The sequence below is a fragment of the Cetorhinus maximus genome, chromosome 3, assembly GCF_964194155.1.
Source record: "Cetorhinus maximus chromosome 3, sCetMax3.hap1.1, whole genome shotgun sequence".
Taxonomy (NCBI): Eukaryota; Metazoa; Chordata; class Chondrichthyes; order Lamniformes; family Cetorhinidae; genus Cetorhinus; species Cetorhinus maximus.
Genome location: NC_135881.1, coordinates 188,367,049 through 188,393,441, shown reverse-complemented (window position 1 = coordinate 188,393,441; position 26,393 = coordinate 188,367,049). Strand labels below are relative to the sequence as shown.

At 43.5% G+C, this 26,393-nt stretch overlaps 1 protein-coding gene across 2 annotated transcripts in view; it reads right to left on the bottom strand.

Moving 5' to 3' along the window:
• The window catches only part of plekhg4b (pleckstrin homology domain containing, family G (with RhoGef domain) member 4B), a 332,728-nt gene extending 312,499 nt beyond the window's left edge, over window positions 1-20,229 (bottom strand). Inside the window, exon 1 of one of the 2 annotated variants that reach the window (XM_078539457.1) lies at window positions 20,049-20,229. The gene's annotated coding sequence lies outside the window, so the exon portion shown is untranslated. The remainder of the gene's footprint in view (window positions 1-20,048) is intronic. The other variant, XM_078539462.1, reaches the window with a different exon arrangement.
• Between the last annotated feature and the right edge of the window lie 6,164 nt (window positions 20,230-26,393).

Genomic DNA, 26,393 nt, shown 5'->3' with positions numbered 1-26,393 from the left:
TAGCACAGACTGATGCATCCAGGAATGTTGTTTCCATTGAAAGAAAGAAGAAAGAACTTGCTTTATAGAACACCTTTCACAACTTCAGAACATCCCATAGCAATTCACAGCCAACTAAATTCTTTTAAAATGTAGGCACTGTTGTAATGCATGAAATTAGACAGCCAAATTACACACAGCAAGCTTTTTTTATTTGTTGGCTAGACCAGCATTTATTGCCCATTCCTAATTTCCCTTGTTCAGAAGACAGTTAAGAGTCATTGCTGTGGATCTGGAGCCACTTGTAGGCCAGACCAGGTAAGGATGGCAGATTTCCTTCTCAAATGGGTTTTTACAATGATTGACAATGGTTTCATGGTCATCATTAGACTTTAAATCCCAGATTCTTATTTATTGAATTCAAATTCCACCATCTGCCGTGAGGGGATTCAAACCCCGGTCCCCAGAGCATTACCCTGGGTCTCTGGATTGCAAGTCCAGTGACAATACCACTGAATCCCCAAAAGCTCTCAGCAACAGCAATGTGATAATGGCTGGATAATCTATTTTTACAAGATCAGTTGAGGGATAGATATAAGCCAGAACACTGGGAGGAGTGCCCGTTCTTCTTCAAATAGCGTAGCAGACGTCCACCTGAGAGGGCACACCTGGCTTCCGTTTAACGTCACATCCAAAAAATGGCACCTTGAACAGTGTGGCAATCCTTCGATATTCTACTGGGAATGTAGCCTGAGAAATAGAGTCTACTCTTAAATTAAGTAACTTTGAATTAAATGATTGTTCAATTTTTTTTGAGGGGGGCGCGAAATTCATTTATGTGGCACCGCATCTACCAGCACTATGCAGGCTGCATCAATTCCCCAGGAGAAGGGACTATGCAAGCCAAGTACATTTCTTCAATGATATCAATTATATTGATATTACCACAGCACTGTCTGCCCCCTCAGCGAATCAATGCATGTCTGTGTGAATGACTTTCTCCCTCTAAATCGCCACTTTGATGTATTATTTAGGTAGCTCAATTCAAATTTTTGGATAATTCTGATTTAAGTGCAAGAAACAATTTTGATCCTCCAGTAATTGATTGCATAGAGTTTCATTTTTAACATGCCTGTAGAATTGCCAATCTTTAGACTTTCATTACTGATTCATGCCTCCAAAAGCTCATTAAGTAACAAGATGGATTATACTTTCCTCCTTTATTTGCATTTTATTAAAAACCAATAGGTTAATCTAAAAATATAGAATGAGAACCAGACTTTTTAATAATAGTGTGTTTATTTATCTTTCCATGTCAAGGTTCCTCTCCTACACATCAATTGAAAATGTGCTATGGGATTAATTAAAAACACAAGAGGCCAGGTTTTCCCATGGAGGGAGGAATCGGGAGGTGGGACTGATCTCGCCTTGCATTCCTGCCTCCATCTAGAGCCTGCCAAGAAGCACGATTTTCATGGGGTCAGGGTCTTAATGACCCTACAGATGGGTCTGCCACCCAGTTAGTGGCCAGGGTTGCGTGAATGGAGCCCGGGTACTAGGGAAGCATGCTATATTGTGGCCCAAATCGGCCAGACCTTTTGTGACTGCCATTTGTGCGTGGTCTTAAAATATGAAGGGATGGTCATCTTCAAAGTGGCAAGGGCAAACGGAGAGCTGGGATCTCGGATAGAGTAGAGAAAGGTTGGTTATTAAAATTTCATTGCTGCTCCTTAGTTATTTTGCCCAAACTTTACCTTTTTGCATCAAACTGTTTTAGTGCTGCCGCCCCTGTTCCTGCTAGAGAGCAGGTGGTCAGCTTCAGAGAGCTCCTAACAACCGCCTGAGCCCATGAAAATCTACCCAAGTCAGAGACAAGCTCCTAATGACCTCAGCATGCCCAATTAACATGGTGGGCAACTTCACTCTTCCACCCGTTCCCCACTGTGCCTTGCCACCCCACACCCCCACCAATCCTCAGGAAAGTCACCAGAATCGGGAATGGAGGCAGCAGACTCCCAGAAGTAAAAAACAGTAAAAACTGGGAAATAAGAGTACTGCTCTGAACTGTTTTTACCTTCTGGGCTGGCAGCCAGGCCGGCAGCACCAATTTTGTTTTGCCTCCTACCTCGGTCTGTCCCAGTTTGGGACAGGAAAATTCTGATGTAGAGCTCTCTTTGTGCATTAATGGTTGCAATGGTACCAAGATGCACAGAACAGAAAGACCCCAGATTTCATTCCCAGTGGATTTCACTAATCACAGCAGGTAATGACCCAGCAGTTAGCTGCACCTATTCTTTGCTAAAGAGGGGAGATCCAGCCACAGTTCTGATCCTGATCATCACCCAATGGGGTCAACAGGAAAATGCTTGTGAGCTGAGTTTGGGTGAGCTTGAAAATGAATGTTGCAGTGGTTCCTTCTCATTGCCAAATAGACTACCAATACCCTTGCACAATTAATGCCCACTGAATCCTCGTCATGTAACCACCTCCATGCTATATTCCCACAATGCCCTAGCTCGCTACTTCTAATTTTGACACGCTATACACTTCTGCTCACCTTCACCTTACAGTCAGATTCCCTCCCTGAACCCATCCATTTGTCCCATTTTAAGATTCTATGACCCATGCTCTAGGGCCCTGCATTCCCACTCACCAACAGCATCCCCCAACCTCACCACTCCCCCCTGCCCCAACCTACCACATCTAATCTCTCCTATGGGATAGCCAATATTTTTCTATGTAAGCGCCTGGGTTTTCTACATGAAAAGTACTCTAACGCTGCAAGTGGAAAGTAGCAGAAGGCTGCTGGGGCCCTTGAAACTGTGCCGCAGGTCTTAATGGGCAAAGGAAGGTTTCTAAAAGCATCCATCTCCACACCTATAAACACACACAGCCTGGCCAAAACTAATTGTCTTCCCATCTCCATATTTGGGTTATGGTAAAATTTAACACCACCTTCAAGTCTCAATACCTCAGTACTGAAGCTGTGTATGAACCACTCACACAGCTGCCAAATCTGACCAGTACAAATGAAAGAAAATAAAGTTTTTATGTGACTACTTAGCATTAATGCAACTTAGTAGATTAAAACAACTTTTCATTATATTAATAGTCAGAGGTGAGTTTGACACTTTGGACAAAAACATTGCTTTAATGAGTGCCCAACTTCTGTGTTTTTGTTAAAGAGAACCTTTCTCAAAATACCATTAGAAAAAAAAGAAAGGGAAAATAGGTAGTGAATTAAACGCTTCATTTTGGTTACAGGTATCTCCCAAGTGCTGTTCTTCATATGTGGGGTTCGTATTCACGGGCCATCAAGTTCAATCTCTTCTTCACCTGAGGTCCAATCTGAATGGGTAATGGAGTATTTCTACTCCTTAAGTGAGGTATGTTAGAGCATTCCAACCATCTCCTTGAACCAGAGAGAGCGCATGCAAAAGAGAGGGAGAGTTTGAGAAAGAGAGAGAGAGAGAGAACGCTCAAGAGAGAACATGCATGAGAGAAAGAGTGTGTACGAGAAAGTGAGAGAACAAATGAGAGGCAGAGACTGAGTTTGCATGAGAGATAAAGCATGAGAGAGAGACTGTGGAAGAGACAGAGATTGAGAGAGAGAGTGCATGTAAGACAGAGAGGGAAAACAATCAGAGAAAGCACATCAGACAGAGAGATTTATGGAGAATAGACAAGGGTAGATAGGCTCTGCAACAACCAGCATGAGTGAGGATGGACTTGAAATTTAGTGCAACTGATTGACCTTCCTGATTTTGCACCAATTTATTTTAATAATAACAACATTTATGTAGCACCTTTAACTTACTAAAATGTTTCAGATGAATGGAAAATTGTTCATGCTGTGATCTGGGCATGTTGACCTGCACACTCATCCAGTAATGTTCCTCACCTCGACAAAGACTTGTAATATTCAGACCACAGTTTCTCAATGGGAAAGATTTTTCCCCCTGTTGAGGGGGAAGTGCAGGAGCGGGCACAGGCAGGCGTGCCTCCGATCGGCGCCCCCAATCGGGGGCACACCGCCATTTTACGTGGGCGGGCCAATTAAGGCTGGGGGGGGTGTTCCTCTCAGCCAAGAGTGCGCTCTTTCGTGCATGCGCGCAAAAGCACACTGATCTCCCTGAGGCTAAGTGCTGCCTCAGGGAGATCAGCTCCAAATTAAAAAATGTTAAACACATGATAGCAAGATTTCCCTGACCTGTCCCTTCATGTGACACTGTCACATGAGTTAGGACATGTCCATCACTTTTATGAAACCTTTATTAAATATTTAAAAACCCTCATGAAACCTCATCCCGCCCATGGATGAGGTTTCATGCTTTTTCTCAAGCCCACCAGGGCTCCCGGCCTGCCCGCCAACCTTAAAGTTGGACGGGCAGCTCCATTAATGATGTTAATTACTTTTTAAATGGCCTCAATTGGCCGTTGACAGGTTGGCGGGCGCACAGCTGATTCAGCTGCCCCCCCCCCCCAACCGCCGACCTGAAAATGGAAATGACACGGGGTGACGTCAGGAGTTCCGCCCGACATCATCCCGCATCATTTTACACGTCGGCGAGCAGGCCCCACCCCAGCTCGCCAACCGGAAGATCCTCCCCAATGTTTTTCAAGCTTTTAACTGCAGTTATTTTTTACACATACATCATATCTAAATCAATGAATAGCTAAATCTTCATGAAATCTGTTTCTGTAGAATGGGATTTAATGAAGTTTTAGCTATATCCATTGATTCAAACCTAACTGGTTTAGCTTCAATCACATTACAGTACTGACCTGTGGAATCACCCGCCCCCATCTTCCCTTTCCTCAGATCCTAATGAATCAATCACTGCAGCCAGCACCCATCATAGATCTGTGACAGGTTCTGGCTCTTTATCGGAGTGAAAGGAGATCATTATTAAGCTGTGTGGAGACTGGGTGTGCAAGTCTGTCTGCGTTTCTCACTCTTGCAGCCACTGGGGGTTGGTCTGTTTGTCAGACAGTGTCAATGCCAAAGTACATTGATAAATGGCAGCACAAAGATGGGGTTATGTTATGGGCTGCCCTCAAATCGGAATGTGTAAAACACACTGCAAACAAATGATTTTTTAAGCCACATGCTCCAGACTACAAGGAGGTCTTCTGGTAAAAATGACCTTCCCGTAACCTTTGGCAAGGAGTTGCTATCTGGCGAAAATATTTGCTATGCATTAACAGTGACAGCAATGTTTAGCGCAGACAATTACTGCCACAACTGTGTAAACTACAATTTAAAATGATCTGACCCAGTCAGGAGAATGAAATCCCTTATCCATATAGAGTGAGTTCAGGCTGTGCAAACAAAATTAACAATGCTGGCCATTAAAAATCTTCAGAAGTAAAATTAACCAATATGATAATGACTGAAAACCCTTAAACTTTGAAATCCCTTTTAGTAAACTAGCACTTACTGCAGTGAATGCCACCCTCATCCAAATGTCACTACAAGGATTTGATAAATGGATCCTTCAAAATGGCACATTGCAGTCAAAGAAATTGCCCTAATGACTGAATAAAAACTCCCAATTATAGCATATACGATAACATATTAAAATACTAAGGTGCTTCATTGGTGCGTCATCAAACAAAATTTGACACTGAGTCATACACAGGGGATATTAGGACAGGTGATGAAAAGTACAGTCAAAGAGGTAGATCTTAAGGAGGTAGAGGGCATCCTAGAGATAAGGCCCTTCAGGGGAAGCTAAAGGCACAGCCGCCAAAGCTTGATTGATTAAAAACTGGGGATGCAATTAAGTTCTCGGCGGTTTTAAGGCTGAAGGAGGTTAATTGGTATTATTTTAAGAAATGTTCATTTTTGAAGTTCATTTTCAGGATGTTGGTATTGTTGGCAGTCCCAGCATTAGTTGCCCTGAGAAGGTGATGGTGGGCCTTCTTGAACTACTGATAACGATTTATGGTAGCATAATGTCTTGTGAGGCCAATTTATAATGCAACTGAGAATTAGTAATGTTGGGACTAGAATCACATATAGACCAGACCAGTTAAGCACAGCAGGTTTCATTCTTTAAATGGACATTCGTGAACCAATTGAGCTTTTATGCTAATCAGACAAAGAGCAGAATTTTACGATCGCCTCCCAACCCACCTCCCCCGCCAGCAGGTTTGCAGGAATATAGATGATTAAGGAGATAGATGGGTAAGGGGTAACTTGATTGAGGTTTTTAGGATTTGAAAGGAATTGATGGGGTAGATAGACAGAAAGGGGGCTAAATTTGATAGCCTCAAAAATGGGAGTGAGGAATCAGGATACATGATTGAGCTCTGCCTGTCCTTGTAATGCACGCTCAAAACCATCAGTATAGATACCGACACTGTGCGTAATTTAGAGGAAAGCATAGAGCCAGAATCACTACATGATGAGACACCAGGCATGAGTGGTCTGGGGCCATGGCAAGGGTCAAGGATACTGCTTGTGTCAAGTCACCAAAGACCAAGGTCACACACGAATTCCATTGCAGAGGACTCAGGTGAGTACTTCAATGGGGCAGCCCACAGGAGATCGCTGATGGGTATACGTAATGAAATTGGAAAAATTGCCCGGGAAACTACAGTCAATAGTAAGGAGCATGGAGGAGTCCAGCACCAGCTTGGCACAAGGCTTTGCATGGAGCTCAGAGCCCCCGGCAGCACATCCGTCAGCACATTTATGGACCAACCATGGTGCAACGTTTGATGGTCATTGTCTCAGCCTCCATTACAGTGCAAGCAGCTTCTGTCAGAGGCCTGAGTGCTGCTGCGGAAGTCAAGCAAGGTCAGCTTGCTACCATCATGGCTGTGGATTACAGTGTGCAAAGGGGCTTGCAGGGTTTTACAGCACCCACCAATTTGTCCTCAAACAGGTTCCTAGTGATAGCTGAGGCGCTGCCCTGAGTGGAGCGACTGTAGCTGCATGGAGCATGAACCTGCTTAGAGGGAGACCACATTGTCCTCCCACCCATGCCACTTTGCCAGTGTCCTGGCTGTTGCCAACCAGACCAGGTTGCTACAGACCATGCCGAGATACTGCAGCCTGCAGCCAGGCTTTCTAGGCACAGGACTACTTAAGATGATCCTCCAGGCATATCAGCTTCTCCTCCACTGAAAATCTACAGCCTTCCCCATGCTCTGACCACTGACGTAGCACTATGTAGGAGTACTAGGACAAAGATACACAGAAGACAGGCACTAAAGGAATGCACAATGATAATTCATTGACATTTGTATTAAAAATTGCATGCTTTCATTTGTAACTTTGGTTTGGAATGTAAATTTTGTTATTTCAATTTCAACATTGTGGACAAGTGACTGATTTAATGGTCAATGAGAGAGGGATGGCTGGGTGTGGGGCAGTTAGTGAATGAACATTTGGGGTTGCTGTTACTGGTATTGCACTTGGACCTCCTCCTCCTCCTTCTCTTCAGCAGTCAGTGCCAATTGAGCCACATCCCAGCTGAACCATTGACAGGACTGGGAAAAGAAAACATTGCTTGCATTTCTCACCAGCTCGTCTGTCTCATAACAAATACACCTGACATTCTTCAGATAATCAATCGGCTTTTCAAAATGCTGTTTGCAGGTGTCACTGTTTGATCGGATCCTATCTTCAAAAGCTCCATTTAATACATCTGAAGATGTATATGTGACTCAGTGGTTTCCCTATTATACTTAACACTAGGAAACTGTCACTCCAACTGAGATTAAAGAGGCTAGAAGCAAAAAAAAAAGCCAATTGTAAACAGCAATAGGGGTAGGGTATGGATTACCTGGGGTATTATGACAAAAGTGAAGTAACAAAAGAACTTAACACCGAGATGAACTTTCATTTACAAACCTCTTTGTTCATCTAATGTGACTCTTATTGCCATTTAGTTAAGAAAAGTCTTGGCTGATAAATCATAGATCCTGTTTTATCTGAAATGATGTATATACACCATATTGTCTAGAATGCATTGTAAGTGACAAGCATGCAGTATACTGCAAATCAGTATAGCAACTTGCATTTAAATTGCACCTTTAATGTATTAAAAAAACCCCAAGAGATGCACAGAGATGTATCAGCCACATGTAGAGTGGAGCCAGGGAAGGAGAATAGAGAGCGAGACCAAAGTTTTGTCCAAAAAGATTATTTTGAAGTAGAAACCAAGATCAGATTGGATAGCTGGACGAAGGAAAACAGGTTTGGGAAGTGGGAACAGGGTGGGTAGATGTGATTAGAACTATTACTAGTTTGGAAAATTTTTAAAAATTGACTGAACTAGTTGGGCCAAATGGTCTGATCCCCTATTTTAACTTCAATGTATCTCTAAGTAAAAAACATGACTTCCATAGGTTGCAGTTATATCACAACAGGTATGAAGAAAAATCAGTGAGAGTTGGATAGTACCATACAGTAGGAAGAAAGTAATCCTCAATCCTGAGGGACTGCCTAAGAAGATAGCACAGAAACGGGCCATTTGGCGCAACAGGTCCATGAAGGTGTTTATGCTCCATACAAGCCTCCTCCAATTATTCTTTATCTAATCCCATTTTTTTTTTCTATTTCTTTCTCCATCACTTATTTATCTAGCTTCCCTTTGAATGCATCTATATAGTTCCCTCAACTACTCTTTGTGGTACCAAGTTCCACATTCTAACCATTCACTGGGTAAAGACGTTTCTCCTGAACTTCCTGTTGGATTTGTCAGAGCAATTTATTTATCTGTTCCCTAGTTCTGGTTTTCCCTACAAATGGAAACATCCTCTCTACATCTAGCCTATTAAACCTTAAAGGCCCCAACGGTTCATTTTGCATCTTCTCTTTTTAAGGGAAAAGAGCCCCAGCGTGTCAGTCATCCCCATTTGGTATAACTACTCATTTCTGGTATCATTCCAATAAATATTTTTTGCCCTTTTTAAGTGTTTCTATATCCTTTTTATAATATGGAGACCAAGCAGCAGAGTTTCAAAGCATTGTCAGAACTGGATGAATTCTGGATCCTAAACTCTGCTGCGTCACTCTCGCAATGCTATTTTTAACTACAAATGCCCTCATTGGGCAGGAGGTGAGTTCAGCGCCTATCAATGACACTGAGAGCCTCCTGGAAGCAGCAAAGGCAGGCAGTAGCCTGGTGGGGCCCGCCGCTACCTTGCTGAGCAGAGCTGGAAGCTCATCAGAAAGCTATGGACGATAAATGATTGATTAAGTGGGTGACCAGGCCGAACCAAGATAAGGCACAAATCCTGGTGCTGATTGTTCAGGTTCATTGGATTAAACGTTAAAAATTCAATTCTGGCCCAACTGCACAGACCCCTTAATACAACATCTCCTGCCAACGCAACTTGGCTGTGTAAGGCAGCCACCGATACCCATCTGCCCGTGCGCATTAGTCCGTGCATGCGCAAAAATCCAAAGACGTGCGCACATCTGTTTGCCCAGCAGACCACCAACTAATTTTGCTTTCTAACTCGGTTATTTGCAACTTGCTCTTAGTTTGTGGATCCCACACATCACTTAGTCGGCAGATTGCTCAAGATGTCTAGCTCACAAGCATTTTATTGATGCCTGGAGAAGGTGTTATGGAATTTTGCAAGGAGTGGCAGGGACAATCCAGAATCATTACTGAATGCCAATGCTTCAACTCACTTTAATGATTTCTGTTGTCTCACAATTATAAGCACCGTGAACATATGTTGCTAAATATTCAGTGATCCAAAAGGTTCAGTCAAGACAGTAAAAGAAAACTGTTGCAATGTTGTACTGAGCTCACCAATTCTAGCAAAGAGGCAGAATCCTGCCTTAAAACATCTGCATATTCTGACACATTCTCAAATCTCTTCAGTTTAAGAAGGATCAATGAATTACTGACATTGCAGAACTAAATATGGGCAGAATCTTCTACCTGTCAGTTGGGCCGGTCGGGAGCGGGTGCGGGCGCAGGCGGGCGCAGAGGCGATCGCCGCCCGCAATCAACTGCGCGCCAGCATTTTACGTGGGCGACCAATTGAGGCCTACCCAGCATGACCCGCACCCGGTAGCGCAGCACTACCTGTGCAGGCGGGGGGGAGGAGGGAGAGTCGGGGCCTGCCCTCTTTCACGCATGCGCGCAGAAGAGCGCTGACATCTCCCTGAGGCAGCTCCATGCCTCAGGGAGATTAAATTCAGTTTTCAAGCTTGAAAGAAGGAAAGATAAAATTTATTCAGACGTGTCCCCTCATGTGACAATGTCACATGAGCTGGGACATGTTTATGGATTGTCAAAAAATTTTTTATTCGTTTACTAAAACCTTCATGAAACCTCATCCCGACCGTGGATGAGGTTTCATGAAAAATGCGAAGGCCACTTGGGCTTTTCGCCTGTCTGTCCAACCTTAAAGTTGGACGGGCATCCCTGTCAATCAGTTTAATTGGTGTATTAATGGCCTTGACAGGCCTTTAACAGTTCGGCGGCCGCACAGCCGCCTTCGACGCGTGCCCACCGAAGGGAAGGTCGGAATGACACGTGGTGATGATGGGACACACGCCTAATATCACCACACGTTGGCGTGCAGGACCTGCGCCCGCATGCCGAAGAGAAAATTCTGCCCAGGATCTTGAAGCAAGGTACTTGAAAGTTCTTGAAAGTAAAGAAGCTGGGTTCTTGTCGCGCTTTGCCCCCTATAAAGATGGCAGATACAACTGCACATGCACAGCGTTGGCAACAAACCCAACCCCCTTAATAAGTCCCTAAATGAGCTTAATCAGCCGTTAATTGGCAGCCAACGGGATTCCAGTTCCCTCCCTCCCTTTGGAAATTTCAAACTGCCCCCCAGGCTTTTGAATCCCAAGGTGACCTCCAGGACTGTGATTTTCAAGTTGCGCCTGCACCAGATGCCGGCCAAGTGGCCATTTGAAAATCCAGCCTACAAGTGTGCACGTTACTTTAAGTGTGGCCTAAACAAGGTTCTACACAGGTTTAATTTAACTTCTCCACTTCTCAATTCTATCCCTCGAGAAACGAATCTCAATGCTTTGCATACTCTGTTAATGGCCTTAGTGGAGAGGTGGTGGCATAGTGGTATTCTCACTGGACTGGTATTCCTGAGACACAGGGTAATTCTCTGGGGACATGGGTTCAAATCCCACCATAGCAGATGGTGGAATTTGAATCTAATAAGAATTTGGAATCAAAAGTCTGATGATGAGCATGAAATCATTGCTGATTGTTGTAAAAACCCATCCGGTTCACTAATGTCCTTTAGGGAAGGAAATCTGCTGTCCTTATGTGCTCTGGCCGACATGTGACTCCAGGCCCACAGCAATGTGGTCGACTCTTAAAATGCCCTCTAAACAAGGGCAAACCCCAATTTGGTGGGGTTATAGTTAATACTAAGGAAGACTGCAACAAAATATAGATATTAAAAAATTCTAATTCATCCACAAGTTTTTACTACTGATTCCAGAGTCTAAATCATTTATGTAAATAGTGAAAAACAGTGATCTCAGCACCAATCCTTGTAGAACACCACTTCCCACCTTTTGCCAGTCTAGCCAGCTTGCTATCCATCTTGCTACTTGTCCCCTGACTTCACACACATTCTCTGACCTGAGTCATCAGTTTACTATGCGATACATAGGCCTTTGGAAAATCCAAATATGTTATATCTATTGCATTATCCTTCTTTGTTACTTTTTCAAAGATTTCAATAAAGTTGTTCAATTGTCGCTTCATTGCCCTTTTGAAATTCATGCTGATTGCTTTTTCAGTCTCTAGGGGCAGGTTTTTTCCAGTCGGCGAGCAAGGGCGGGGCCCGTTCACCGACGCGTCAAATGAGGCGGGGATACGTCGGGCGTGCGTCCCAATGTCACCCCACGTCATTTAGATTTTCAGCCAAATCGGCTGCGCTCCCGCCGAACTGTCAACGGCCTATTAAGGCCATCAGAAAACTAACTTGATTGATGGACCTGCCCATCCAGCCTTAGGGTTGGTGGGTAGGCCTGTAGCCCAGGCGGGCCTCGAAAAAAGCGTGAAACCTCATCCACGGGCGGGATGAGGTTTTATGAGGGCTTTAAAATGTTCATCAAGTGTTTAAATGAAAGTTGAGGACATGTCCTTACTCATGTGACAGTGTCACATGAGGGGACATGTCAGGGAAATTTTTTTATTACCTTTCTGTCAACTTTTTATTCGGAGCGGATCTCCCTTTGCCTCAGGGAGATCTGTGCGCTCTTTGGGGGCACATGATCAAAGAGCGCTCTCCCAGCTAAGGGAATACCCCCCACCCCCCGCCCGCACAGGGAGCGCATAGTGTTTCCTGGCGGACCTTAATAGGCCCACCCACGTAAAATGGCGGCGCCCCCCCCCAACTGAGGGCGCTGATCGGAAGGCTGGCCACTGGCGCCCGCTCCTGCTCTTCCCCCTCCAACGGGGGGGGGAAAATGTTCCGCCAGATGTTTTTCTGTTGCATATTTGAAGAAAGATGTAATTATCTCTACTGTCGCCAGCATTAAGGTAATTGACTTGGCAGACCATTAATGCAAAAACCAAATGCTTTATATACAAGGCCAGAGGTATACAGTGGCAGAATAAAGAAAGTGTATTTATATAGTGCCTTTCAAGACTTCGGAATGTCCCAGTGCTTAGGGCCAATGAAATACTTCGGACTGAATTTTACAGGGCGCCATGGTCCCTGCCACTCCCTCTCCACCCCAGCTAACAAGGTGGGGGGAAGCAGCCTACGATCCTGATAGCTGCCGATTAAACAGTGGGAGCAGTTTTGAGGCGTGACTCAGAACTGAGTTACATTTCACTTCAAGTACAGAGGGTTCTAGGAATTTTAGACAATGCTTTCACAATCAAATTCCTCATTTTTTTTTCCAAAACAGGCCTGAAACAGTGACCTTGTTTATATAATATGAAAGCATCAATTCCTGATATCGGAATTTGCAAGGAACGCACAGCAGGGCCATTAGCACATGTACAAAGTAAAGATAAAGGCAAAATACCGCGGATGCTGGAAATCTGAAACAGAAACAAAAAATGCTGGAAAAACTCAGCAGGTCTGACAGCATCTGTGGAGTGAAAGGCAGAGTTAACGTTTTGAGCCTGTATGACTCTTGTTTTTGTACAAAGTAAAGATAACAGGTAATATATAAAAATCATTTGAACCATTTTGGATGGGGTGGGGGGGGGGGGGGGGGTAGCGGGTGATAATGCTGTTACAAAGTGTTTTTAAAGCTCCAAAATGGCACTCACGTTACACACTCACACTTTTAGGGTGAATTATAATGGACGCTATATCGGTGAGGGCATTAGCAGTGAAGGGCCACTGGAAGTCCAGTCAACAGCTCATAATGTCCTCCAGTATGCAATGCTGATTTAACATCAGCCATACCACTTAGGAACATAACTCTCCAGTTAATGCCTTCCCTTCTCAGAACTGAACATTCTCACTGAAATCGACCCCCTTGCTGCAGCAACAACTGCAAGCTCAAAGCAGGGCTATTTCCAGTGGCTATGAAGAGGATCATGATGATGAACTTTTATAAATTTGGCTCCTTCTATGGTGGAGCTGGAGATATCTGCAAAATCTCAGTTTGCGTGAAGACGGATATGAGGCTCTCTATTCAAAGAGAGCTAATTATATTTTGTTCTCTCTTGCCAGAGATCAGCAGGCAGAGTGACTCTAGCGGCTTGACTAGGATTGCATGCTTCTCCATGGTCCAGAGTGCCATTGACAGCACATGCATCACTTTGCAAGCACTACAAGTCAACTCTGTTTTATACCAGGACTGAAAGGGATTCCATTCCCTCAATGTCCACCTGGTATTTAACAACTGTTGTAACGCACAAATAGTAATGTGATAATGACCAGATAAACTGTTTTGTGATGTTAATTGAGGGGTAACTACTGGCCAAGAAACGGGAGAACTGCCCTCTTCTTTGAATCTTTTACACCCACCCGAAAGGACAGGCGGGATTTTGATTTAAAACCTTACCGGAAAAGGGGCACCTCCTACGGTGCCTGTGGCACTCCATCAGTACTGCAATGGGATTGTTAGCCTGGATTGTGTGTTCCAGTTGCTGGCATGGGATGTAAACCACAATCTTCTGACTCAGAGATAGGAGAGCTACACATGGCTGACGCTACTGGTCAGGTCGTTCGTAAGCACCATTAATCACCTAGGTTTAATTCTCTCCTCTGATTTACTGGAAGGCTCCACTGTGCCTTGTTGCTTATTAGATCGGCAATGTGATGGTCTGAAACTTGAATCTACATTTGTACCCATCCATGCCAACACTCTGTACCATCCTTAGGATTGTTTTCCCATCTCCCACACAAGAGAAGTATACAATTACCCAGACTTTAAACCAATAAGGACAGTGATATAGAATGAAGAAAGATGGACAGAAACGTGAATGATTTTAACCCTATGCCCTCAGCTGACTGCCGTTTTTAAGGTATCCTTATCAGCCATGGAAAAACTGGGGTTCAATTCACAATTAGAATCAGACAGCATAGGAGTTGGCCATTCAGCCCATCATGCTTATGCCAGCTCATTAGGAGTTATCCCGTTAGTCCCACTACACTGCTCTTTGCCAAAAGTCCCGCCAAAAAATTCCTTCTCCTCTTCCCCTGTTTCTTTTGCCAAATATCTTAAGCTGAAATCCAATATTCCCCAAATTGATTAGTTTGCATGGAGGAATTTCTTTCAAGTCAACCAATGTCTCATGGCCATATGCTCTCCACACAAATAAAGCTGGAATATCTTGAAAATAAAAGTATTTATCGCATGCCCTTCAGTGCTGTTAAATAATTTGTTGTTAAAATCAGTGATGAGCATCTTTTCCAATTCATTCATTCTATTTTGTGCAAAAACACAGGGATTTTGACCTTAATTATTCGGTGTGCTGAAGATATTAGTCGAGGATCACGTTTTCTTTGTCCCTGCACCTTCGAGACCGCTCAGCCATTCCCTTTCCCTCCAGACACTCGCAAGGAAACTTTGGATTTAATCAGGTGGAAATAGTGTGAAGAAAATGAAGCGATTGTTTGCAGAAGCCCCTTCTGCTCAGGGTTTCTTTGATGTGGTTGTAAAGAAAAGCTTTCTTTTTGACCACCTCAAACATTTACTCTGGTCATGCTGGTCGAGGGAAATACATCAAAACAATTGACCCACATCTCTGTTTGCATTCCAAATTCAAACAGCAATGGAACCTGACAACATAATATTCATAGTGCTAAAGCTTGGGAACTAGTTTGTGTTTAAAATTTAGGGCAGGACTTTGCCAATCAGGCTGACAAGCCAACCAGAAAAGCATGTTGCACGGAAGGCCGAAGGGGCCTCCCCCTCAATTTTATGGGCAGCAGCCTGCTCGGGATGGGCAACTCGCCCCCAAGAGCTGTCAGCCCAATCACGGGGTCGGCAGCTCAGCGGCTTCCTTGGCACCACCGGGAATGGTGGCTGGTGCTGAGGCAAGCTGGAGACCTGCTGCATTGAGCAGGTAGGCCGTAAAAAAGTTTTAAAAATATAAAAATGCAAGTGATGGGGGGGGAGGGTTCGGGGGAGCTCCTCTAGGAAAATAACAGCAGCTGCAGGGGGCTCCATTTCCTGCCTGTACTTCCCCTCCCATAGTTTAAAAAAAAACAATTTCCCCCACCTCGCCCCTGCCAAATGTCATTGGGAGGCTACGTACATTTGGTTGGCGTCCTCTCCATGTTGCGGGGTGGGGGGTCTTTCCACTGTCAGCAAAGTGCCAGCGGTCTGGTAAAATGGTCCTTAATCAGGCCTTTGCTGATGTAAATTGGCTGCCAGCCTCCTTGTAAGCAGGGAGCCTACCCAATTCCATTCCCATCGTTCATAACAATCCACAATGGCGGGTCATGATCAGGGAGCCAATCCACCATGACTACCCATGATTTTGCCGTCTCCCTCACCACCAACCCCACTCCGCATCCACCCCCCACCACCACCACCCCCCCACCCCCACACAAACCTTCTTCCCATCTCCTGGAAGTTGGTAAAATTTTGCCTTTAGAGTCAGAAGGTTTCAGGTACAAGCTCCACTCCAATTGCCTGAGCATAAAAATCTCAGCTGACACTCCCAGTGACAGGACTGCAGGAGTGCTGCACTGTCAGCAGTACCATCACTCATTGTGAAGTGGAACAGACACCACTCCCCAGCCATGTGCCCTTAGAGGTGTATGTAAAAGATTCCATGGCACTATTTCGAAGAAGCTCGGGGGAATTCTCATTGCTGTCCACTGGTTGGGGAATATAAAACATGGTGGCACAGTCTCAGGATAAGGGGCCTATCAGTTAGGATGAGCTGAGGAGAAATTACTTCATTCAAAGGGTTGTGAATCTTTGGCGTTCTTGTACCCCGAGGGTCATGGGTGCTCTATCATTGAATATATTTAAGGCTGAGAGAGACAGATTTTTGGTCTCTCCGAGAATTAAAGGATATGGCAAATGAGTGGGAAAGTGGAGTTATCAACAGTCACAGATTGCAACTCTTTTGAGTACAATCACAGTTCTTGGTTTCCGGGAGTGGGACATGAACCCACAACCTTCTGATTCAAAGGCAAGGGTGCTATGGACTGAGCCACAGCTGATCCAGTGGAATTGAAGCCCAAGATCGACAATAATCATATTGAATGGCAGAGCAGGCTCGACAGGCCTATGGTCTACTCCTGCTCCTATTTCTTAGGTTCTTGTGTCCTGGCCAATCTTTATCACCCGAACAACATCACTGAAACAGGTTAACTTGTCACTTGCCATTGTTGTTTGTCTTGCTGTGTGGAAATTTTAATTGACTGTTTCTTCACATTACAGCCAATGAAATGTAGTGACTGTTGCAAAGTGCTCTTGGGATGTTCTGAGGTCATGCAGGGAGCCTAAAGAAATGCAAATTCTTTCTTTAAAATGCAGGATTCGTAATGTTCACTCCATGTAACTTGTGAGATTGGATCTGTTTTTACTGGCATTATTGGGGATTGGACAGCTGGCTTGTCACAATTGACAGCTGTGTGTGTGTATATTAAAACTGTCATTTTCATGTATTTTACATTGTGCTGATGGATTACTGCAGCTGATTTCACCTAAATTCTCAGAGAAAGGCACCCCTAAACTCCTATCCATTTCTTGCTTTTTGTTTTGAATAATTTTAAAATGTAATTTTAAAAAGTGATAAAAAGCTCAGTTTCTAAATAAACTGACCCATGTTGTACTGGACTATACCTACCAGCAAAGCGCTAGCTCGAACCCTGGACCATGCTGAGTGAACTGATCCCAGATGGGATTCCAATAAGCTCGCGCAGCATATTTAACATAATAGTGTTTCTCCTGCCAATTGTTTTTTTTTTAATAAAGTCCCACTCAATTGTTACAGTACCGCTTTAAAAAAAAGTAAGACTCATTGTCAGGATGTGAGCGTCACTGAGAAGATGGTACATTTATTGCACATCCCTAGTTGCTCGTGAGAAGGCAGTGGTGGGCCGCCTTCTTAAACTGCTACAGTCTACGTGATGAGAGTGCTGTTAAGCTGGGAGTGCCAAGATTTTGACCTAGTGAAGATGAAGGAATGGCCAATGCATGCCCAAGTTGGGATGGTGTGCGACTTCCTACATTACAACAGGGACTACATTTCAAAAGTTTGTTGGCTGTAAAATGCTTTGGAACGTCTTGTGGTCAGGGGTGACGCTTTGTAAATGGAAGTCTTTCTTCTGTTTTGGCATGTTGCTGCATTGCATCTGGCAGCCAGGATGCGCCATTTACTTACATTGTAATTTTGAACAAAGGGAACCCATAGCCCACACTGCCAGCATCCCATTCCCTATACACCTTGGATTAATAGAACCGTGTACATTTCATTTCTCGCCTGTATATTTATTTTCTCAGGTTGGTGTAGCAAAAACAAATCACTGTTGGGATGCCACAAACTCAGTTTATAGAGAGAAGTGGTAAAAGAGAATCGCAGACAATACCAGCAATACAGGTCATTGGCAGTTTTGCAGTAAATCAGATTTTGATTGATTTGAAAAGTTTGGCCTCATATGGAAGCTGCGCATCAACGCAGTACTATTATTGAGAAGACCACAAATTTTACACCTCTACTGTAGGTTCCTCTCCTCAGTCTATTTCTTGGTTTATTGCTGATCTCCTCATTTTTTTTTCTTCCTCTAAAAATATATTTTATTCATAAAGGTTTATAAAATTACATTCCATTCCAGTTCAAATTGACATTTCCAAAAGTGCAAAGCAGTTCAAGTTATTTTCATATACTATAAGGCACTCCGCGATGCTTCAATACGATTACAATCACACATGATGTTTTACAATATATATTCCATGCCAAAGATACCAACCGAGGATTTTTACACAGTTTCCAGCCCCTCGGTATACTATGTCGGTCAGGTCACATTCCCACTGTCTCTCCACATTCCTGGCTTGGTTAGGCTATTTCAGAGGACCATTAAGAGATAACTACATTGGTGAGTCACATCTAGAAAAGACTAGATAAGGATGGCAGGTTTACTTCCCTAAAAAAGGACATTTAAAAAAAAACTGATAGGTTTTATTTTAATTATTTCAAAAATTAAAAAAAAACTTAAAGTTAAATTCTCAGAATTTTGTGGTGGGGTTTGATCTTGGCTTCTTTGGATTATTCGTCCCGGCCTTCCAGTCCGGTGACAGAACTACTATACCACACAATACATTTTAAGTTTACCCTCTCTTCGGATGATGTCCTGTTTTCTTCCAACTCTCCCTTCCCATACCACCCAGCATCCCCAGCACAAAGCTTGTCTTCTGCTAATCCTGCTTCAAAGCAAATGCAGCAAGCAATGCATGGGCAGAGTCCATGTGTTCAGCACCTCTCCCAACAACCTGACTAAGATTAGGAGTTCATGGAGGAGCTCGGGGAAGAAGGAGAGCCTGTATCCTTTCATTCTCTGTTGCAGGCCCACCCTATTTTAAACACTGCGAATGATTTCAATATCGCCGAATGCCCCAAGGTTGAATCCACACAGTTAAGGTTCATTGCACTGTTTAATTTTCTCCCTGCTCAGTGAATGATTAAACTAATTTAAAAACATTGAAGAAATGACTTCATCAACACAGCTTAAAACTCTGGTAAAAATAAACAATTACTCATAGAAAGAATTGTTGAAGTGTATAATTTTTTTCTGATTCGGCATATCATAATTTATTAAGTCTCACTTCAGATACCTATTGCTCTTTTGTGTTCCTAAGAGATTTTCTAACAGGTTAACAGGCTGGTCAAGCCTCGCGCTCCTTTGGAATCCAGTTCTTCAAATACATGTCCATGAGTAGGGAGTGCTTAGGATAGTGACTCCCGCTGTGCTTTTCATACCATATTCTGACACAGCTCCTTAGATCCTCAGCTTTTAATTTCTTTTTATGAAACATGGCACACAGTACCAAGTAAATTTGATAAAAGCCTGTCTGGTGTGCAGCAAGCAGAAGAACTTGATTGTGCATGGGGATAACAGTCAAACAATTATGAATCACCCTCACTAAGTTTGTAACTCTGCATTGTTTAGCTACTGTTGTTAAATGCTGGTTAGTTCACTGGTCAGTGTGCACTGTTCTTATTCAAACAAGCTACAGACAACGGGGACAATCAGGGGATTACAAAAAGATAAAACAACCACAAAAATTCTACACATGGCAGATCTACTCAAAAGGCTCTGAAGCTTTGAGACAGGGTCTCAATCGTTATATTATTTCAGCATATTTTCCTTCTGCAATAAGCAGGCAAACAGCATTAGATCTCTCACCTTGGATGAGCAAATATAGCCCATTCCAAAACATTTTGGAAGCAAGGATGGCTCTAGGTAATTCAATAAGTTTGTGATTTGTCTCACTTTCTTTTTGTTCATAGAAGCTTCCTTCCTAACATGTCTATATTCGCAAAGTCTTTGCTGTCCTTTCATAATATTCTGATTTAAGCGGTAGAGTAAATACAGCAGTGCAGAAAACATCAAGCACTACTGCAAAATAATATCAGGAGTTTACTTTTTATCCTTCACAAGCATTAGTGTTTGCCATATCTTACCTTGCATTCCATTTAACTTTAGCGACTCAATCCAAAAGCAAAAGACAAATTTAGCTCACTCCCCCACTATAGGACACCTTCAACTGAAATTGCAGCAACAAACCAGTCACTTTCATCAGCTATGTGCTCCTCCACTATTATTCAGCTGCAGTGACCTGATGAATACTGAGCAGGAAATAAGGCATGTGTTTGCTGACTGTCGGGGAATGATGCAGAGAGCCCTCCCTCGATAAGTCTCATTTGCATCAGCTACAGCCCTCCTTGAGGTATTTGCTGCAAGGCTGCATACTATATTAATCCTATGCAAATCTCTTCAACCAAATGTCTTGCGACAGGTATAAACTAAAAACAGGTAAGTAGAATGAAACTTGTGGTTAAGGATAGCTCATGTTTCAAGGGCTGACACTTTTGCACATAGTATATGGACACATTGAGGCTTAAACATGCACTGGGGAGAAACTACCCACTGACACAAATCAGGACATAGTAGTGCTTTGTTTGTCTATTATTGATTGGGTGCTTTTGAATGATCAAGAAACTTCCCAGCAATCCTATTTAAAAGAGATCTTTAAATTTTTGAAGGATTTGATCGGGAAAATGTAGAGAATTTTTTTCCACTTGGCAGACTTCAATTGTCCTAAAATAGTCTTGCAATGTTTCACCATATTAAAGGTGCTCAATCAATGCAAGTTGCTGTTGATAGCAACAGTGTAAATTGCAAAGGAGGAGGGATTTCTTGAAATGCGATCTTTCTTGATCTAACCCAAAGAGGAAGAAAGCAGTGCTGGATCTAGTTCTGGGGAATGAAATGGGACACGTGGAGTATGTTTCAGTGGAGGAGCATTAAGGGCCGGGTTTTCAAGGAGTCTCCTTTAAAGATAGCAGGTAAGACCTGGATTCTGAAGTGCTGCCCCATTTCCAACAGAGAAAATCTCAGCAGAGCCATTTGAACTCAGTGTTGAGTTCAAACAGACCCCATTTTCATTGTAAAGGGCCTTAACACACAGCGTCATGAATTTTTAGATGTGAGTGCTCATAAATGATAAGTAGTAAACAATGAGGAGGATGTTAAGAGATTTTAGGAGGTAGACTGTGAAATGGGCAGACACCTGTTCGATGGAATGTCATGTAAAAGAGTGTGACTAGACAGATCGGGGAGAAGCGATATAAGCTAAATGATACAATTTTAAAGGGCATGCAAGACAAGTCGAGGAGGTTGATCAAAGAGCATTTGGTATCCTTGGCTTTACTTGAAGAGGCATAGAGTACAAAAACGAGGACATTATGCTTAACCTTTATAGAGCAACATTAGTCGTTTGGTAGTACAGAACTTGAGTATTGCTGAAAAAAGACGTTTTGTCAAAACTTTTCATCTTGCACTCATCAGGACAATCACAAGAATACCAATGTCAGGGGAAGCAACAACTTTATACTGTAAAAGAGAGTGCTGATTGGTAGGCAAGTGGACTCTGATTGGTAGAGGCATTGCCATGAAGAATGTACCAGTTATTCTCTTCAGAGCTGAAAAAGAGTCATACAGACTCAAAACATTAACTTTGTTTCTCTCTCCACAGATGCTGCCAGACCTGCTGAGTTTCTTCAGCATTTTCTGTTTTTATTTTACATTAATTAGGCCTTAGCTGGAGTACTGTGCATAATTCTGGGCACCACATTTTAGAAAGAGTGTTTAAGGCCTAAAGTACAGAATAAACTTACTTTAGTAAGGTGCCAGGGATGAGGGACTTCAGTTATATGGAGAGACTGGAGAAGCTGGGGATGCCCTCTTCGGGGCAGGGAAGGTTAAGGGAAGATTTAATAGGTGCTAAAAACCATAAACAGGTTTCATAAAGTAAATCAGGAGAAAGTGTTGCCAAGGCAACAGGGTCGGGAACCAGAGAAGGTGATTGGCAAAAGAGAAAAGGAACTATCTTGCATTTATATAATGCCATCCCAAAGTGCTTTAAAGCCAATGAAGTACTTTTGAAGTGTAGTCGCTGTTGTAATGGAGCCAAAATGGCAGCCAGACAGTGATGTGATAACGACCAGATAATCTGTTTTTTTGCAGGAAAGTCAGGCTTTGAGGAGGAGGTGGAGCTGCCCCAGGAGGCCACAAGTTTATGGTGGCACAATTATTAACATTTAGCTCTACCATAAACTTACAATTGCCACACACGTAAATTGCTAATCTTTAACACAATGAGGGGCTGCTGCAAAGGGAAAGGAGACAAAAGCGGTTCCTGAAAGGATCTGAATAAACTAACCATTCCCAATAGAACGGGCATCTTATTTGAGGGAGGAGAAAGAATTAAACAGTGTGAAGGACAGATTATATAGAACAAAGGTCACATCAAATTCACAACCCGTACACAGCTCTGCACCCACCCCCCCCCAACCCCCCAGCACACTTCCCTTCCCACACCATTTCAGGTGTTTATAAAACACTTCCTGTCTCGCAAGTCACAGGCCAGCTGAAAGACATGAAGAAAACAGAATATTTTTCACACCTGCATATTACTGTAGCAGCCAATTTAGAACAGCAAATGAATAAAAAAAAAGCACAAAAGATTTATGCACATTAGGTAACCATTATAGGTCGGGAAAGACATAGGCTTGACCCTCCTGATCACTGCTTAGGGTCAGATTGAAAGAGAGGTGGGGGAAATAAATAAGCAGACAGCACCTCACTCCCCGTGTTATGTGGTGACCTCTGTTGGAAGTCAGGTGAAAATGAGGCATGGCCGTGAGGCCCTTATAGTTGAATAGTGGGCAGGGACCCAACCTGTTGAGGCACTAGTGAAGAATGGTACCATTTCTGTCAGGTATCAAAAGGCAGCTGGCACCGGATGAGACTTTCGCCAGCATAAATTCACAGGAGGAGAAGAATGGGGAGTAATGTATGGGTGTGGGGGTAGGGGAGAGGTGAAGAGGCAAGACGTGTCAAAAGATTCTGCTGTCCCAATCCACAAGATGGCACATTGGCTTTCAAAAATATTGCTATTGGATGCGCAAAAGTATCACACAATTCAGTCCTCAGCACTAATCAAAAACATATAGCCTGGATCCCAAAGTAATAACCACAGCATCCGGAGTCCTAGGGGTTGATGTGTAAATATTAAAGGAGCTAATCCGGGAAGCTCGCTGACCAGAATGAGTTTGATCCAAATGAGCCACCCTGTGCAGAAGATTGTATTACTATAGCACCTTTCACAACCTCAGGACATCCCAAAGTGCATACCAGCCAATTTAGTACTATTTTTGAAATGTGGAAACTTTTGTAATGAACACGACAGCCAATTTATGCACAGCATGGAGCCACCATCAGCAATGACCACATAATCTGCCTTATTTTTAACAATAAAGGTGTTGGCTGAGGGATAAATAGCAGTGTGAGGTGGCAGAGGCCCAGATTATTTTGAGGCCGAAAGAATCTTTCATAGAATCATAGAAGATTTGTGACACAGAAGGAGGCTATTCGGCCCATCGTTTCATGCCTCCTTCTTCTGACCCCACAAGAAAAAGCTCCTACCAATGATTTTGGTCCTCTTTAGCATCATAGCTGGGTTGGGCATGCATGGAAATCACCCAGTTGCCTCCCAGAATGATCATTGGCAGAGGACTAGGGTCAACCATCAGATACAGGCCGATGTTTTGGTCGCCTAGTGGTGGGCCCCCTTCAGGATGACAGCCGTCAAAGCACTGGCATGGAGGGGGTGGTAACCAGCTGATCGAGTTAAAAATCTATCCCTTTATTAATGGCTCATCACACCCAAAGTTGAGGCAATGATTCCACCACCCCACCCCCACCCCCACCCCCCGCCCAAAGATGGATCCATTTACAAACCGTGTTTGGGACATCGCTCCAGCACAAGGTGATGAATTACTGCCATTATTTATTACGGTGCTAACAAAAGGCTGGCCTGTTTGACCCCACCATGCATGTATTTAGCAGCGCAAAACTTTCTTTCTAATGTCTTTCAGTCTGTTTGTAGAAAGGCAGGAAGCATTTTATAAGCATCTAAATCAAGTGGGGCAGGTGGGTGGTTTACTGTGATGGGCAGCACATGGCCATTGATCAAGAACACAAAAAAGGTCAAAGGTAGAGTGTCCTCAATAATGAACCATTCTTTACACACAAGAAAAGAGATGGATTGCACCATTTGGAACTAATTTCTAATTAATTTCTTATTAATTAATCCCCATCCCATATATACTATATACACTATTTTTTAATTACATGATTATTGGAAGAACTTTCATCACCTACTTACAATATGAACTAACTCAAACATACAGTTGGCTCATTTTAAATAATGGATGAGTCACTTGCCACATGTGGGACCTGAGCCGTGCAAAATCAATGGTATTTTGTTGAATTACAAAAATATATAATGCCTCAATAAAAAAAGGCAGAACATCTTCCGGCGCTGGAGTTCAAAGGTCTGCATCAAGTCAATAAGTAAAGAAAATCTTTCTGACACATCTCAGGTTTGAGTCTAGAGGCCCAAGCAACAACAGCAACCTGCATTTATATGGCACCCTTGACACAGGCCAGGATTTCCCGCTCCCGCCAGCGGCAGGCCTTGCCGCGGGCGGGATGGGAAAATTTGAAGAGCGGCTGAAAGTCAATTGACTTTTGGCCACCTTCCAAATTTTCCTGTCCTGCTCGCGAGGATGCCGCTGCTGGCGGGGCATCGGAAAATCCCAGCCACTGGAAACTGGTCCAACGCACTCCACACAAGCATTACCAAACAAAACTCGACACCGAGCCCCATAAGGAGATACTCACACAGGTGACAAAAAGCTTAGCCTAAGGAGGTTGGTTGTAAGGAGCATCTTAAAGGGGTAGAGATAGAGAGAGTTTTAGGAAGAGAATGCCAGAACTCAGGGCACTGGCAGCATTGCATCAGTAGTGGAGTGATTAGGATCAGGGATGCACAGAGATAGGAAGCAATGGAGTGACTTGAAAACAAGTATGAGAATTTTTAAGTTGAGCCATTGCTGAATCTATTCATTGCAATTCTTAAATCTTAAACAAGAAGGGCAAGTGTATGATACAAAGTATTTTCACCTTCAATCTAGATGATAGAAACATGGAGGTAAGGGTAGGGAAATCTCTCTGTGGGAAATGATATTTTTAATTTTCCTCTCCTCCCACCCCAGAAAGATCCATTATTTTGCAATCAGTGTTCTATCCCTTAGGAAATTTTAAACAATTGGCATCTGGACTAGTTAGTGACAATCAGGAGATACAGGCGCTCTCAAATTTTTATTCCAGTCGAGAAAGTCCTTTGCCTTTTGAACATTATTTACTCCATGGAAAGAGTAAATTTCACTTCGAAATGATTGAGACAGATAGTGGGATAGTGGATGAGTTGGGGTGGGGGTGGGGGTGGGGAAGGGGGGTGTGGCGTGGGTAGATGCGGTGAGCATTGAGGTAAAGGACAAGATGTTGAAGGAATATGGGAACATGCCAGGTAAAAGTGATCAGGACTATCACTCACATGGAGAGTAACTGCTGACACAGACTGGTTGGGCTGAATGGCCTGCTTAATGCTGCTCCTGCATTAAGGAGGCAAGGCAAAGCCTCACATTTCTTTGTCCAAACTGCCCAGCTCTCGCACAGGAGTGACTGTGTCTCCTCAGTTCCTGGCTCCAGTCCTGAAAGGCAAGTCTCATCTGGATGAAACATGAAACCTATGTGTGCTGAGAAGTTTGAGCAGATACTCATCGTTTCGGTGTTAAGGTTATGTGAATGAAATTCTTTGTGCCAACAATTAAGTTACCAGCTTTAGCTGAAAGGCAGGGAGCTCTGTGCTGTGCACAGTCCATGTGTACCCCAGGGTAGAGATCATCATCCAACACATTGTTTCACTAATTTGTTTCACGTTCACCCCTTTGGGAGTATTGCCTATGAAGCTCACGGTAAAAATAAGTGCAAGAGAAGAATTGGTAATCCTTAAGATTTCTCTGGAACGCTCCCTTTGCTGCTGTGGCCAACCTCAGAATACAACTACTGTCGCGAAATTTTCCATTGCAACCAGCGGTCATTCGGTGGCCTTGGGCCAAGGCTGCTAATTTAGAACCAATTAGTGGTGAATCAGGGAAGTTCCGTGCAATGGGGTCCCACCCACCAGAAACTGGAATGAAACCAGACTCAATTCGTATAGTAGTCTTGCAGCATCTCTCCACACACAGATACACCCTCCCCCAACCACAACCCCCACAGTGCCAAATGCACACAGTGGGCGATATTTAATGGAGGCGATGGGGGTTTTGCCCATCAGATGGAGAGCCAGTGAGAGCCCCATGTTGCCTCCTTTCAGGAAGGCCTGCTGAATTAAGTGG